The sequence below is a fragment of the Hypanus sabinus genome, chromosome 10, assembly GCF_030144855.1.
Source record: "Hypanus sabinus isolate sHypSab1 chromosome 10, sHypSab1.hap1, whole genome shotgun sequence".
Taxonomy (NCBI): domain Eukaryota; kingdom Metazoa; phylum Chordata; class Chondrichthyes; order Myliobatiformes; family Dasyatidae; genus Hypanus; species Hypanus sabinus.
In genome coordinates this window covers 56,488,768-56,500,061 of record NC_082715.1, presented here as the reverse complement: position 1 = coordinate 56,500,061, position 11,294 = coordinate 56,488,768, and the positions used below count along the sequence as shown (strand labels likewise).

Genomic DNA, 11,294 nt, shown 5'->3' with positions numbered 1-11,294 from the left:
GAAATTGATCACCTTTCACTGTGATCTCTGGTGTTATTTTTCTTATCAATCCTTTGAACTTGTGCTCCTCATTTACTCCCTTCCTCCACTATGTTTTGTGCATCTTCCATGAAGGTAGACACAAAAAATGTTCATTTCCTTTGTCGTTGCCTTATTCCCCAATATAAGTCACACACATTAATAGATAGATACGTACTCTACTGATCCCAAAGGAAAGCACCGCAGCATTACAAGTGCACAGATATACAAATATCAGAGGAGAAGTAAGAAAGAATAAAAAAATAAGTTACCTCAAACTGTCTTACAGGAGGGGGTCATCACTTCCCAGGCTATAGGTTGACTCATTATAGAGCCTAATGGCTGAGGGTAAGAATGACCTCATGTAGCACTCTTTGGAGCAGCACAGTTGTCACAATCTGTTACTAAAAGTGCTCCTCTATTCAGCCAATGTGGCATGCAGAGAGTGAGAAACATTGTCCAGAACTTACCAGGATTTTCCGTAGGGTCCTTTGTTTTACCACAGCCACCAGTGTGTCCAGTTTGACACCTATAACAAAGCCAGCCTTTCAGATCAGTTTATTGATCCTGTTGGCATCATCCATATTGATGCTATTGCTCCAGCACACCACCACATAGAGGATTGTACTGGCGACAGCATACTGGTAGAACATTTGTAGGGGAGGCCTGTATACTACTCAGGAAGTAGAAGGGACTCTAGTTCTTGTATATAGCCTCTGTATTTGTGCTCTACTCAAGTCTGTCATCCAAGTAGTTGTCAGTTCTCACCAGATCTACGTCCTTACCATCAATAGTAACAGGGAGCAGTGCAGGCTTAGTCTTCCTAAAGTCCATCACCAGCTCCTTTGTCTTACAAATGTTGAGCTACAGATGATTCAGCTTGCACCGTTTGACAAAGTCCTCCACCAGGGCCCTGTATTCATCCTCTCATCCTCCCTTTGTACACCTATCACTGAGTTCGGAGAATTTCTGCAGATGACATGATGTTGTACCTAAAGTTCAAGGTATACAGGGTTAACAATTACTCAATCTATTTTTTTTGATATACCTAATAGAAGCCTTAATGACCTGTTTTTGTTCTTAACTTTCTAAAGTTTCCCACACAAACTACAACCACCTGTAAATGACCCAATCACTCCCATAGACCATTCAAACAATATTTAGTTTAAAGTCTTATCTGTAGCTCTGCAGGGTGGGCAGAGAATGGGGGAGCCATTGTTTTCTAAGTGGACTATAGAGTAATTGAATACACGAACCAGGAAGACAAGTTAAACCTACTAATTTTTGTATGGCCTCAGCTGGGACATTTTCTACAATTCTGTGGACCATACTGTAGGGATAATGTAAAGATTTTGGTGAGGGTACAAAGAAAATTCATCAGTATGATTTCTAGAAATGAAAGCCGAATTAAATGTGGAAATATTCTAAGTAACTGATTTTTCTGCTTTAGGACAGGAAGGACCCTTAGTGATAAATAGTAATTTAATAATATTCCAATGTTTTGATTTGGCAATTGAAGGAAAATGTTAAATTTGACAATAGGTTTAGTAGCTTGAAGTCATGAGTTAAATATTTTTGGTAAAATGAAATAAAGTTAACTTGCATCTCAAGCAATGTTGTTTTGATGGGAAGAGAGGTTTCTTTGTATAAGCTTTCAAAAGATAATTGGGTATGTATTTAAGGACTGATTTTTTCCCCCAGGGTTAATTTGGTGTGGGGATGAACAACTCAAGCTGAATGATCTGTATTAGTGCTGTAAGAATCTATGATTTGGCACATTTATAAGAGAAACTTGGGTGCAGGTTGATATAAACTAAATTTGGTAGCAGCCATTTGTGTGGAGATACTGCTGGAATTTATCTAGCTAAACTGTCATTTGCCGACACTAGTAATCTTCCTATTGTTTGTCCAACCTGACTGCTTATTTGCTGAGAAGGTTATCCAAGGGGAAAATTCCAATCCTCAGCACCATAGCTAACCTTTCCAGGTACTGTTGATTATACAGTCTAACCAATTAATCATAAGCACTTTCATGGAGGATTGAAGTTCTGCTTGGCTCGAGCAGGCATTAGCTAAGAATTTCAGAGGTTGATTTTGAGCTAGGTGTGACACGTCTTGAACATATTTCACCATGCACAGACCAGGACTAAATTTGATAGCTCTCACAAACAGGCCAGGAAATTGCATTATATTATTAATCTGTTCTTGTTGATTGCAGTACACATGGTACACTAACTTCCTTGTAACTATTCAATGATCTCAGCTCAGTGATTTGCCTTTTTCTCTGCCTGTGTCAAGAGTACATTAATATTAATCGGTGTCTAGATCTCATTAATGCTAACCTGCTTTCCTTAGGCCATCTTGCATCACAGCATAAAGGATATGCTGTCTTCGTGTTATCATCATTGAGGAGGAGGCACAACAGCCCGAAGATGCACGCTCAATGATTTAGGAGCAGTTCCTTCCCCTCTGCCATAGTATTTCTGAACAGTACATAGCACTACCTCTATTTTTTTGCACTATTTATTTCTTTATTTTGTTATTTATTGTATCTTTTGTCTTTGCACTATACTATTGTGGTTCTGCACTGAGGAAACTGGATAATCCTTGACATGCAGAAGCCATGCATTGCTTTGCTGCTGCTACTGCACTTTGAAGGCACCATGGTGCTTTGGATGGACCAACATGATTTGCTTCCCGTGAATGCACTTGTGTAAGCAAGTGGACAAAACAGTGCCTGGTAACTTGCAAAACTGCATGCTCTTTCACTTGCTGGTACTTGAGTTGAGGGTGGGTGGGGGGGGGGGGGTTGGTGAGAAAGTCAATTAATCGTTTTTGGATAGTGTCTCAGTGACTTCCCTTGTATACGTTAGTGAGGAGATTACAATAGTCAAGATGTACCCTGGAAGGAGTCAGATGTGTAAATGTTTATTCCACAACTGCAATGACAAATCTTGTGAAGCTGCTTTCAGCACCACTGAGTTGAAATGGTGATTGTAGTTGGTGGAACATTGTCCTGTGAAGCTCCTCACTGAAGCACAGATGCCTTGTAAATCATTCTTCACTGAAGTTCGGAGAGGAGAGTAGTACCATGAATAACTTGGATAGTCATACCTCTTACTGTGAGGACTTTGTCTCTTTCTTTCTTATCCCTTGTCAATTAGCTTATCCTGCAGTTTCTGCCCTCTGCTTAATCTCCCAGTCAGGTTACATTGCAGGGGCATTTCATAGTTATCTTCCTGTCTGAGGAAACTGATGTGTGGAGAGGCATTGTATCAGAACTAAGCACTTTAACGTTCACTGCATCAATTACTGTGTAGTCTATAGTTATGGAAAAATGAAGTCATCTAAACATTGGAGGGAATTCATTAGCAGACAGTCTATATACTTGCTGTTGTCTTTGGCTTCTCTAATATCAGAAGCAGAATCAGGTTTATTATCACAGACATGTGTTCGAGTCATGCCACCCGAGCAACCCCTGACAGCCCCGCTAATCTCTAACTTAATCATGGGACAATTTACAATAACCAATTAACCTATGTGGTACCTCTTTGGACTGTGGGTGGAAACCAGAGGACCCAGAGAAAACATTTGCATTCCACAGGGAGGACCCAGAGAGAAAATCCACAGGTAGACAGTACAGAGACTCCTTAGACAACAGTGTCGGATTGCTCCAGTCTGTATTGTGTCATACTAGCTCCTATGTTACCATGGCCTTGGATGTTGTGACACCACTCAACCTGCTGATCTACCTCACTCCTGTACATCTCCTGATTGCCATCTGAGATTCTCCAAAAAACAGTGATGTCTTCAGCAAATTTATTGACCAGGGGTTCCCAACTTGGAGTCCATGGGCCCCTCGGTTAATGGTAGGAGTCCATGGCATAAAAAAGGTTGGGAACCTCTGTTGTAGATGGTGCTTGAATTGTGCCTTGCCACATGGTCATGAGTATAGAGAAAGTGGAGCCGAGGGCTCAGGGTACATCCTTGGGCACCTGATTGTCAGAGAAGAGGAGATGCTATTACTGATCCACATTGACTGTGGTCTCACAATAAGGAATTTGAGGATCCAATTGCAGAGAGAAGTACAGGGGCCCAGATTTTGAAATTTGTTGCTTGGTACTGAGGGGATGATGATGTCGAACATTGGGTATGTTTTATTGCTGTTCAGATGTTCCAGCGCTGAGTGGAGTGCCAGGAAGATTGTATCAGCTGTAGACTCATTGTGGTGACTGGCAAATTGCAGAATGTCCAGGCAGGGGTTAACTCTAACCATGACCAATCTCACGCTTCTTCACAGTAGGTGTCATCGCGACTAGGCAATATTGTTGAGATCTTGGGTACCAGTTTGATTGCTGCTTTTTTGAAGCTGGTAGGAACCTCTGGAGAAGTCGAAGATGTCTTTGAACAGTCCAGCTATTTGATCTGCACAAATTTTTAGCACACTGCCAAGTATACTGTGGGACCTGATGCCTTCAGCCTCTAGTATTCAGATGTTGGCCTCCGAGGCACAAATCACAGGGTCACCATTTGTTCTGAAAAATTTGTACAGGGGTGATGTTATTCTTCCTTTCAAAGCATGCATAAAAGGTGTTGAGCTCATTGGGCAGTGAAGCATCACTGCCTGTTTCTTCTTATAACACCCTCTGGGCAAACTTTAGCTCAACACTCCTTATCGATCTTGACTTCCTTTGTTAGTGTCCATTTTTTCTTTTGCCTTGGAGGCTCTGAAGTGCAGGTTAGCATTGTTATTCTGTTAACTGACTATATACATGTTAAATAAAAAAATAGTTGGCTCAAGGCTGAGCTTGAATTCCAGACTTCCAGAATCTGCAGTTTTTTTAATTTGCTCAATATTTATTTGAAATGGGAGTGGGCAGGATGATGTGAGAATTTTTGGAAATCTGGAAGTATATCTTTTGCTGAATTTAATTAAAAAAAGAATTGTCAATTCAACAGTTTTCCTGCTGAAAAATAAGTAGATTTACAGTCCAACAGTGTGCATTACATGCATTTTAAATTATATTTTATTAATTTATTTATGGTTTATGCACTGTGTGTTATATGTTTTGTGAATGCACTATGGTGTGGAGGAATGTTGTTTCATTTGGTTGTATGTTCAGTCAGATGACAATAAACGTGAATTTGTAATCTATCGAAGAGGTGATGAGCAGCTGTCAGAATTCTCTGATGCGATAGGAAATGGAGTTGGTGGGGATGGGGGGGAGTGTGCTTCACGCTGTATGGAATGTAGGCAGATATTGTGGTCCAGATGTGGAGCAACAGGGATGTACAAGGATCCATTGTCCTTGCTTTCCCTTTATTTTCCAAGATTCTGGAAGAGTATGAAAGAAAACTGAATAAAAGTAGCTGGGCAAGTTTTAAAGATTTAATTTGATTAGTAGGCATGGGTTCCTCACCTACCACCCAACTTTGATTGGAAATAAGAAAGTTGAAGATGGGTTTTTGTCTGAAAATTGGAAGATATCTCTTCTACCCCACCTCAGTCTCTCCATCCAAATGCATGGGCAGGGGGGCAGTTTTGAAAATTCCTTTCCTCCTTATTTTGGATGTAATTTCTTCTTTGAAACTTAACACCATCAGCATGAAGCAGCATTTTTGGTTTAACCTTTTTCTGTCTTTGCCATGAATGTTGGTAATCGCTTTTGGAAGCTCTGTAACTTGTAAAAATTTATGTGGGTATGGGTTGTTTCTGTTAAATTTGCTCCGTTACTGTTGGTACTGTATATATGTGGAACAATAGGTCTCAGTTTGAAGATGAATAAAGTTTTCCTGGTCAACAACAATAGTGATTGAATACTAAATAGGGAAAAGAGACCATTAATCTGTCAGAAGCAAAATTAATCAAGTGCGAGTTTACAAGTATATAGGGGTGCACAATATTATGATTTTATACTTTTGTATATCCTTCTAATGTTTGCCTTAGTTTTTATTTGGAGTAATAATTCATTCTGTGCTAGGGATCACATGCCATGTTGGTTTGCTGTGCTAAGGGCGGACAAATTGAAAAGCTTGATTACTTGCTTTCCCAAAATAGATGAACATATTTTGAATTCTCCAGAGGAAAGTGTCGTTACCAGAGGAATTGGTGAAAATACCAGCTTTTAGTTTCTGCAAAACATTATGACAGCTTAGAACTGGTTCTAACCAAACGAGAAGTAAGCAGTGTCAAATTTCTGGCATAATATTTGTGGTCAAATTCACAGGAGGTAAAGTCTATCACAAAGAAGTAACTAAAGACTAATTTAATAATTAAATGAAAAATGGATAGCTCTTTTCTGTATACTTATTTTTCAAATACTTTTAACTCCTCCAACTTTCTCTGCTGCTTTGCAACTTCTAACAACTTAAGTTTTTAGTTTTACTGACATTGTCAACCTTAGCTGTCTCAGCTAAATGGCCGTTCCTCATCCGTGAGCCTAAATATTCTTCTACGTCCAACTTCCAAAAATGCTGTCTTCTAGTAGGATTTATTGAATAGTCATCTGGAGCAGAATTTCAGGTCATTAATCTCTGTCAACTAGGCATGGAGAATTGTTGTAGAAGGTAAGGTGAAGAAATATTGAAACCAGGTGTGGAAATGTGTTCTGATTTTGTCTGCAGAAGCATAATACTACTTGTATTTATTTACTTTTTGTGTGATGAAAGAAACAATGGAATTCTTGCACTTACTGGTTACTGAACTGCACTCAAATGGCGGTTGCTCTCAGAAAGTCCCGTGGCTTTGTATTTGCAACAGAATTAAGTTTAATATCATTGGTATGTCATGAAATATATTGTTTTGCAGCAGCAGTACATTGCATTACATAAAAAAACTATAAAGAACAATAAGAAATACAGTGGATTCCAGTTAATTGGCCCACATCAAGATCAGTACGTTTTGGCCCCGTTAAGTGGCTGCCGCAGTTAGCTGAATTTTCATGAAGTAGTTAATTTTCGGTATACTAAGGGAAGGTATGACTCATAAAATTTCGTTATACACTGATGATATTTCACCTTTTATCTCTAACACTGAAACTTCTTTACCTTCGGTTCTTTCTTTAATTTCCCAGTGTAGTTCTTTTTCAGGATATAAGCTGAACTTACATAAAAGTGAGCTATTTCCTTTAAGTGACCTAATGTCATCAAATGCCAGATTTCCATTCCAAGTTGTTACAAGTCAATTTACATATCTAGGTGTAACAATTACTAAACACTTCAAGAATTTATTTAAAGAAAACCTAAACCCCTTATTGAATTATGTGAAAAAGACACTTTCTAAATGGTCTCCTCTTTCTTTATCCCTAATTGGCTGAATTAATTTGATTAAAATGAAGATTTTTCCTAAATTTTTATATCTTTTTCAGGCCTTACCTATTTTTATTCCTAAGACCTGCTTTGATTCTTTAGATTCAATTTTAACATCTTATATTTGGAATTATAAACAAGCTCGTTTAAGTAAAGTTTATCTACAAAGAAATAAAGAGGTGGGTGGATTAGCCCTACCCAATTTTAGGTTTTACTATTGGGCTGCCAATATAAGGAATATTACTTTTTGGTCCTATTATGTTTATCGTAAAGATTGCCCATCATGGGTCTCCTTAGAAGTTAATTCTGTAAAAAATTCCTCTATTGTCTCTCTTCTTGGATCATACTCTTCTTTTTCAGCAAATAAAATAACAGATAACATAATTGTTAAGCAAACTTTAAGGATTTGGTCTCAATTTAGGAAATTTTTTGGTTTAGTGAATTTTTCATTACCATCTCCCATTCTCCTTAATCATTTTTTTGTCCCTTCCATGACTGACAAAGTCTTTAAGGATTGGGATGAAGTATTAAGTGTTTTTGGGACCTGTTTATCTCAGGATCTCTTGCTTCATTTGACCAATTGTCAACTAAATTTGCACTCCCAAAAACACATTTTTACAGATACCTTCAAATTAGAGATTTCTTACGTTTCCAATTAACTACTTTTCCTATAGGTCCTGATAAAAATTTACTGGACGATCTTTTAATTTTAAAACCTTTTGTTAATGGTTGTATTACCGGTATCTATAACTTGTTGATTGATTCTAGAGAAGACTTTTTAGATAAAATTAAAAAAGCTTGGGAGGATGACCTAACTTGTCAGATTTCTGATGATAGATGGAACAAAATTCTTAAACGGGTTAATAAATCATCTTCCTGTGCTCGTCATTCTCTTCTACAATTTAAAGTGGTTCATAGAGCTTACATTTCTAAACAGAAGCTGTCCAGTTTTTATCCGAACGTTTCTCCACTTTGTAATAAATGCAACTCTGCTGATGCTTCTTTAATTCATATGTTTTGGTTTTGCCCTAAAATTGAAAAATTTTGGCGGGAAGTATTCCATACCTTCTGACAACTTTTTAGGGTCCAATTTGACCCAAATCCCCTTACTGCCTTGTTTGGCATTATTGCAAATGAAGATATAACTTTAAATACTCCAAACCTACAGGTTTTAGTTTTTACCTCTCTTTTAGCAAGAAGAGCAATCTTGCTTAAATGGAAGGAGTCTACCCCTCCTACACATCTTCAACGGCTACGTCTTATTTAAATTTAGAAAAGATCCACTGTTCAGTCTTAAATTCGAAACAATCTTTTTATATCTGGGGACCTCTCCTAAATTACGTTTCCAATTTATAAAGTTTAATAGTGCACAGACTTTTATGTATATTTTTATCTTCTCTTCTTAAGCAAATATGTTTTTTTTCCTAATTATCCATTATCATCCATCAGCTTCTTTCTTTGGTAGTTTGGTAGGGGGTTGACTTTTTTATATCAAAATTTTATTTTATGATGTATAACCTATCTTTAAATTTTTGATTACAGAGGTAATACCTTTATGTGTTATGCTATAACATTTTGATCAATTTTATTACAATATATGAATGTACACAAGTTATGTTGAGATGTAACTGTGTTTTGCACTCTGTAAATCTTGTTTTTTTTTCTTCTGAGTAAAAATATTCTAAAAACAAGGAAGTAGTTAAAAAGGTATATTTAAAAAAAGCAAATTACCATTTAATTGAGTAACAAATAATGTAGTTAAATGAAGTATAGTACAAATTAGAACACTACTAATGCTACTATAGTACTATAAAGCTGCGTATTAGTTCCCAATAGCTATTGACAGAGAAATTCATCCAGTTTACTTTGTTTGTGGGGTGTCCCACGAAGAGTAGTACCTCCGGTGAAGGGGTTTGTCGTGTCACTTCTGGGGCAGCTCACTCACCACTCACCTGTGGCTCCTAGTAGCTGTTTATATGTGACAGAAGGTACCCTGAGTACACTGCTTATACACGTGTGCTAAACCTGTTGATGGTAGCTGGCACCTCATACCCTGGTTCAACAGGGACAAGACTGTCCTAGCATGTGAGGTCAGCTCCAGCACACTGGGTGGATGAGATCAACAGTCAGATCAAGCGGCCAAGAATGCAGTTCTGCAACGCTTTGTGGAGAGCAAAGGGCATGATGAGGTACAGGAGAAGTCGTGGTTATTCACTGCAACCAAGGAAGACCCCAGTTTGTGATGACTATTCGTACCACTGGAGTTAAGAGATTGGAACTGCCCCAGTGCAACGGCTTTTCCACTTTAAAACTCTCCCATGTATGTTTCACTGCTATGACAACCAACCACTGTGCTGCTGTGTTGTTTTGACCAACTGTAAGTCAGCGAAATTAGTGCAGAAAACAGACTAGCTTCATATAATGCTTCTGACAACTGCATCCTTCAGCTCTTCATTTTCATTGCAACATTCAAGATGATTGTCGATACCTTAAAGTTCTTCATAGGTCCTAACTTGTTGAAGTAGTGAAATAGTTTCATTTTTACCCCTGCCAATTTCTGGCTTATCCAAGTCAGAATGCTTGAAATCGCAGTGACTAAAACGGTTCTACATTTTCTTACTGCTTAATCCTTCCCTATTATCAGTGACAAAAGTTACTGTATTTTGAACATGTAACTGACACCATTAAAAAATGTTCACTCAGAGTACAGTGGTGTCTAACGTCCACATAAGTGCATGTGATTGAAGACACACACAAATGTATATATATATATATACAGTCGGCCCTCCTTATCCGCGAGGGATTGGTTCCGGGACCCCTCGTGGATGCTCAAGTCCCTTATTCAACCAGTTTCAACGTGGTGGATCTTAGGACCCAGCGGAACCCCAGACCTTATTCAGCCCATCTCAGTGTGGTGGATATTAGGACCCGGCGGTAGAACTCGAAATCCGCTGTGTTTCTGTTCAGGAAAATAATCACGATCACGATTGAAAATAAAGTGGAAATAATGAAGTGATCAGAAAGAGGTGAAACGCCATCGGTCATTGGAAAAGTGTTAGGCTACGTCGGTCAACGGTCGGAACAATTTTAAAGGATAAAATGAGAAAGGCTCTGCCCCGATGAAAGCTACAATTATTACTACGCAACGCAGTGGTTTCATTATTGGGTTTTGGGGTTTTGAGTTTTTGATCCTCCACATCAACCAGGTACAGATGGAGAGCGCGCTCGAAAGTGGTCTGTCACTGGACCAAACAACTTCTCGAGCCTGGCGCTAAAACATATGTTCTTAAGTTTTTTATATACATTGAAAGGTAAAATATATACTATACACTAAGACAAATGTTTGATTAACTGATGCTAAATAATACCGGATGTACCTGTTCCAACCTGTTAGGATTTTTTTCGATCCCGATCCACGATAACCCACGTACATCCTCCTGTATACTTTAAATCATCTCTAGGTTACTTATAATACCTAATACAATGTAAATGCTATGTAAAATAGTTGTTATACTGCATTGTTTAGGGAATAATGACAAGAAAAAAAAAGTCTGTAATGCTCGAACAACGAGTGTTGGAAGAGCATTTCTGGGTTTTCGCGATTCGCAGTTGGTTGAATTTGCGCATGTGGAATTCGCGGATAAGGAGGGCTGACTGTATATATAATTAAGCTAAGTAGTGCAAAAAGAGAGCAAAAAGGTAAAAAAAAAATGAGATAGTGTACATGGATTCATTGTCCATTCAGAAATCTGATGACGGTGGGGAAGAAGCTGTTCCTAAAACATTGAGTGTGTCCCTTCAGGCTCCTGTGCCACCTCCTTGATGGTAGCAATGAGAGGGGGGCATGTCCTGGGTGATGGGGGACCCTAATGACAATGAAGTATTTTTGAGGCATCGCCTTTTGAAGATGTCCTCGATTCTGGGGCGGCTAATGCCCATGATGGAGCTGGCTGACTTTGCAACTTTAT

General features: G+C 38.4%; 1 protein-coding gene across 1 annotated transcript in view; it reads left to right on the top strand.

Annotated features, from left to right (window-relative positions):
* Window positions 1-6,258: 6,258 nt before the first annotated feature.
* Window positions 6,259-11,294, top strand: part of greb1 (growth regulating estrogen receptor binding 1) — a 185,956-nt gene continuing 180,920 nt past the window's right edge. Inside the window, exon 1 of the mRNA XM_059981878.1 lies at window positions 6,259-6,585. The gene's annotated coding sequence lies outside the window, so the exon portion shown is untranslated. The remainder of the gene's footprint in view (window positions 6,586-11,294) is intronic.